Below are 6,000 nucleotides of genomic sequence, written 5' to 3'. Positions count from 1 at the left end.
CCAAGCGCTCAGGCTTTTCCTTCTCAAGGGGTTTTGCCCAGCGTTGCGCATCAAAAATGGCCTCCATTTTATGATCTGGATTTCCCAATTGCTAGTTTGTGCCACTGCGTGGTCTCCATGGGCCTCAGTCAGCGCGCATTGACCGAGGTCCTCGCCATTCCTTTCTATCTACAAACTGCCATTGTCCATAGGTCCTTCCTGATACCTCATTGTTCACAAGTTTTTGAAGTCTGTCATGATTTGATACAGTCATAGAACTCTGATAATTTTCATGGATCCAATTCAAATTAGAAAAACAAGAAGAAACAAGATAATTCCCCTCAAGAGAAATCATCTGATTCCTGTACTTCGGCAAGGAAACCTTGTTATCCATGTCTAATCTGTAAAGACGAGCATTTTACAAGAGATTTCCCAGACTACTCAGAAATATCTAAACTTCTAAATACTTCCAATAGATATGCAATGTTGATTGATCCATTTCCAAACCCAGAGACACATTTGGTTGTGACAGACCATGCTTCCACATCCCAAGTACTCATGTTATCCATCACAAAGTCACAAAATGAAGTTTTAGTGTCAATGAGAAATAAATATTATGGAAATCCATTGTCATCGTTGACTTCATTGAAAAATATTCCACCACCTATTGCACCAAAATTGACAATAAAACCACCAAATGGAGTTGTGCATACATCGACATTTAACCCTCGATCTCAAGCAGCTCCAAACTATAACATAGTGGAAGATCTTGCTCAATCACCTTCTGCTATGTCGACACTTGAGGTGTTACAAAACTATCCCTCCCAGAAGCAGGCTTTACATGTTAGCAATTGGTGGAAGAGACCCTACAAATTCCAATCTTGTGGTTTTTAACCATGCGGGATATACACCACAGTTACCGGCACAATTATCTTTCCTAATACAAGTAAAAGCTCTTAATAAGAACGCTCACTAAACTATTATTGATGAGGGGGAATCTACTTGCATTATGTCAATGACCTATTGGAAAACACCTTTTTCATAGCCATTGTCACAATCACCAACCACGTTAAAAGATTTTGATGGACGAACATATACTCCTTGTGGGATTTTGAGTAACCTGCAAATCAAACTAGGGGGAAAAATAGTTACTGTTGAAGTTGAGGTAGTTGACGGACCCCTCGATTACAACATTTTACTGGGAAGGCCATGGGTATATGCTATGGCTATTGTGGCTTCCACATAATTTCATACTATTTCATTCCCTCATAAGGGTGGAATCACAGTTATCGATCAACTTGCCTTATTTGCCAATAGTTCACAGGCTACAGGAAGCATTTTGTTGGTACACGGACCCCCACTGTCACTTCAAAGTGTTGGAGTAGGTCTCTTTAAAGATCCTTCCCTAATGTGTACTTTTATGCTACCGTCACCATCTGATTTGGCAGAAGTGGCAAGAGTAGAGACTTGCAACATGTTTTCCTCCAGCTCATTTGATTTAAGGAGGATTACCAACAATCTTGAAGTTGATAGTAATACTGAGGTTATGCCACTAAGCCCTATTGAGCTTGCATAGAAATCAATTTTTTTTGGCTTGTGAGGCAAACGCAAATCCACTTTCACCAATTGTATGGGTAGACCGTTCATTAGAATATGGTACTTCTTCTTATCCTTTCTCATGTATACATTCTACGATGAAGGAATCGTCCAATTAATGATGATAGGAGAAGAAACTTGGGAAGATTATCATCATTGTTCCCATCTTCTAGATGACATCGAAGATTATTCAAATGAACTAAACCACCCTTCAATTGTTGATTTCCTTTCGAACTCAGTTTTCATAGACATAGTAGAATCTGAGCGAAACCTGTCGAATATTGAAGAAATAATTTCTATTAATATTTAGACCAAACTTAATTTTGTAGAGAATATTCATGTCGACAAATCTTGTTCTCCATCAAAACTCGATAGCTACCGTACTCTCTTTCATGAATTTAGAGATATATTTGCATGGTCTTACAAGGAGATGTCAGGCATTGACTCTAGTATTGTTGAACATGAAACCAAAATGTACCCTGATGTCAAGCTAGTACGATAGCGGCTTCGACCTATTCATCCAAATAAAACTGATGCAATTAAAGCAGAAGTTGAAAAAATTTTGCGTGCTGGTTTCATTTACCCTGTACCTCTTACTGACTGGGTTTCCAACATTGTTCCTGTCATGAAGAAACAAGGGACAATTCGAGTGTGCGTCGATTATAGGGATGTAAATCAGGCATGTCCAAAAGACAATTATCCTACTCCTTTTATCGACCAGATTATTGATGAATGTGCCGGATGCGAAATATTCTCATTTATGGATGGTTTTTTCGGCTACAATAAAATCAATATCCACCGACAAGACCAGTCTAAAACATCTTTTATTTGTCCATGGGGCACATTCACATATAGGAAACACCCATTCGGTTTGAAGAATGTAGGGGCTACATTTCAGAGGGAAATGAACTATTCCTCCCATGACATCAAGCACATTGTTCAACCTTACCTTGATGATTTACCTACTCATTCATGAAAGCAGATTGATCACCCGCAACATTTGAGAGCAATATTTTTATGGTGTCGACACTACAAGATATGACTCAATCCACACAAATGTGTGTTTTGTGTTAGTTCTGGTCGATTGCTTGGATTTGTAGTGTCTAGAGAGGGGATTCGACTTGATCCATTAAAGGTTCAAGAAATTCTTGATTTTCCTCCACCTTCAAATATTTTACAGTTACAGAGACTCCAAGGGAAGGAAAAATTTCTGAGGAGGTTCATTCCTAATTACACTGAGATGGCTAAAGGTTTTACATGTCTTTTGAAAAAGGAGATACCCTTCCATTGGGATCAGGTTGCGCAAGCTTCCTTTAATGCTCTTAAAGATACCTTGATTAGAGCTTCATTAATGTACTCTCTGAATTATCAAAATGACTATTACCTGTATCTCACCACTGCAGATACAACCATTAGCATGGTTTTAGTCTAGGAGGAAAATGGGATTGAACATCCAATTTATTATTTGAGCCGCAATCTCAATGATACAGAAAGTAAGTACTCTTATGTCGAGAAACTAGCTTTGGCAGCTGTGCAAGCTGTTCAAAGATTTCGCTATTTTATCCTGCTCCAGAAATCCACTGTAATTTTAGATTGCAACCCTAAGACATATATTTTGTCACGTCAATTGCTGGGGGGCAAATACTTCAAATGGATAGTCATTTTGTAGGAGTTTTATCTAGAATTCATTAAGTCCAAATCAAAGAAATCTCTAGTTTTCGTCGAGTTACTATGCGACCTTCCCTCGACCTCCATTGATTCAACATCTAAACCATCAATTTTGGATGAGTATCTATTTCTTATATCGCCATCTGATGCATGGTATGGAGATATACTGATATATCTCTAGACCCATACTTTCCAGCCTGATACCTCTCGCTCACAACAACGACGTATTCAATACCAAGCCAAAGATTATCTGATCATTGGCGACACTCTTTATCGTCGTGGTATCAATATGATTTTATAGAGGTGCCTCATGCATGAGGAAGCCGAGAAAGCATTGAACGATTGCCATTTAGGTTCCTGTGGTGGACACTTATTTGGATATTCAATCGCACAAAGAATTCTCCGTGCTGGTTACTTCTAGCCAACTATATTCAAAGATTGTATTATTGTTGTCAGAAGCTATCACACATGCCAGATATATGACTGTAAAACCAGATTACCTCCTGCACCATTGCATCCAGTCGTTGCTGTTGGACCATTCATCAAATGGGGCATTGAATTCATGTCATATAACGCCTCCTCGACCGGGGGGCATGGGTATATTGTAGTCGCCGTTGACTATTTCACCAAATGGGTCGAGGCGATGCCAACATTGAACAACAGTGGCGAAACAGCTGCTCTTTTATTTTTTAACCATGTGGTTTCCGAGTTTGGTGTACCACAAGCCATAATTACAGATCATGGGTCGCATTTTCACAATCACCTGATGGCTAAGTTGACTGCTAAGTTAGGACTGTCACATGATAGTTAGACCCCTTATTACTTGTGAGTGAATGGACAAGTTGAGTCCATCAACAAAGTCCTGAAGTGGATGTTGCAGAGAATGATAGGGGTTCATAAGCAAAACTAGCACTTAATCATGTACTATGCCTTGTGGGAATATCGAAAATCTATAAGAAATGCAACTAGATTCACACCTTTTCAATTGATGTATGGTTTGGAAGCAATCTTACCGATACAATGCGAAATTTCATCTCTCAAACTCGTGATTGACCTATTACCTAACACTTCTGACAAAGAAGCACATTTCTTGGAATTAATCCATCTAGATGAAACCCGACGTGATGCCGCATTGGCTAACAAAGTGCATAAGAAATGAATTAAGGCGCAATATGATAAGAATGTCAAGCCTCGTATCTTCTCAGAAGGAGACCTGGTATTACTTTACGATCAGGAAGCTGATAAACTTGGAGCAGGGAAATTTAAACCAATGTGGATGGGTCCTTATATTGTCAAGCATGTTCTGGAAAAAGGTGCCTATGAGTTAGTAGATTATGATGGGATTCCATTGTCATAGCCCCGAAACATGTTGTACCTCAAATATTACTATGCTTGATTGAGTGTAGTAAAACTCACTGTATATATGCTTTCATTGCATGTGTGTGTGTGTGTCTTTTAGAGTTTTTATCTGGTTAGTAATCCACTTTGCATTTGTTGCAGATGTTGGAGTCTTCAGAACCTTTTGTTGGTTACACTGATTGTGATAGTCATAGTATGCAGAACTTGTCTTCTACAACATGGGCCATTTTTGCTCCAAGTGACGAGTTGGTGAGTTTTCAAGGGATTTGTATTGGTCGATCAATGAACAAAATCGTTGAGTATAGCGTGTTGATTGAACTTCTCTCTGATACCATTTTCACTTGGCATTCACCGAATAATCGTTAGGCTAGACTCGCAACTCATTGTACTACAACTAAAAAACATTTATACTATCTGAAATCCAAAATTTTTTTGTATGTTCCTTAGAGTTCGTAGTTTGGAAAGGCATTTTGAACACATTCAATATCAACATATTTCTAGAAATCTTAACACGTTAACTGATTCTCTAGCGAATTATGTGCTAAATAGATATATGTGACACATGTAAGGTAATATTTTCAATTCACATCATCAGTTGAATAGGACTGCATATAACCATCGAAAAATCTAAAAGTAAAATAGATAGGTGTTTTAAAAGTTTTTACAAAATCTATGTCCAAGACATGTTTGGTCATCTGACCCAAAAAACTCAAAATGCATGCAAAACATCCTAAGTAGATCTAGTGGTGCTCATGATAATAGGTCACACCGTGTGCTATCATGTGCAAAAGCCTCGTCCAGTGGCTAGGAACACTAATAGTGTGGCACTGCAACCTCATAGGTAACTCCTCGATCTGGACATCCGAAATACCAAGGGTTAATCCCTCTATGTGATCTTGCAACTCTGCTAAGGTCTTGGCCAAATCTAAGTCCTAGAGAATTGCTCTCCCAATGTTTCTCCGCATTGGCCCATCTGCAACCTGTTAGTGCCCCACAGGTCAAACAATACCCACATCTGCATGCATAAGAATGATTTTAGTTTAGTCTTGGAAACAATAAAAACACAAAAAACATGTATAAACTTGAAAAAATAAAAAAACACTTTTGGTCAAACAATTTAGCCATAGCACCCCATTGTGCTCCAACTGGTAGAATCAAATATGGAACTCCATGGAAATCCATCCCTGAGTATGGATGCTCCTCGATGACAAGGTGTTGTCGCTCAAGCCAACTAAAGAATTCAATGGAAAAAATGATTGTTGACTGACCCGCATGTTGAGACATCAATTTGACCCACCTCTACATACGTGGATCTCTAGGGCCAGCTACGCCCAGTGATACATGTTGTGGTTGTGTCAATGGGATTTTGTCTAAGGTAAAAGCGATTAAGATCGAACC

The sequence above is a fragment of the Pinus tabuliformis genome, chromosome 2_2 (assembly GCF_031772625.1).
Source record: "Pinus tabuliformis cultivar Carrire ecotype Pingquan chromosome 2_2, CPIR1, whole genome shotgun sequence".
NCBI classification, from domain to species: Eukaryota; Viridiplantae; Streptophyta; class Pinopsida; order Pinales; family Pinaceae; genus Pinus; species Pinus tabuliformis.
Note: the sequence above shows the minus strand (reverse complement) of the source record.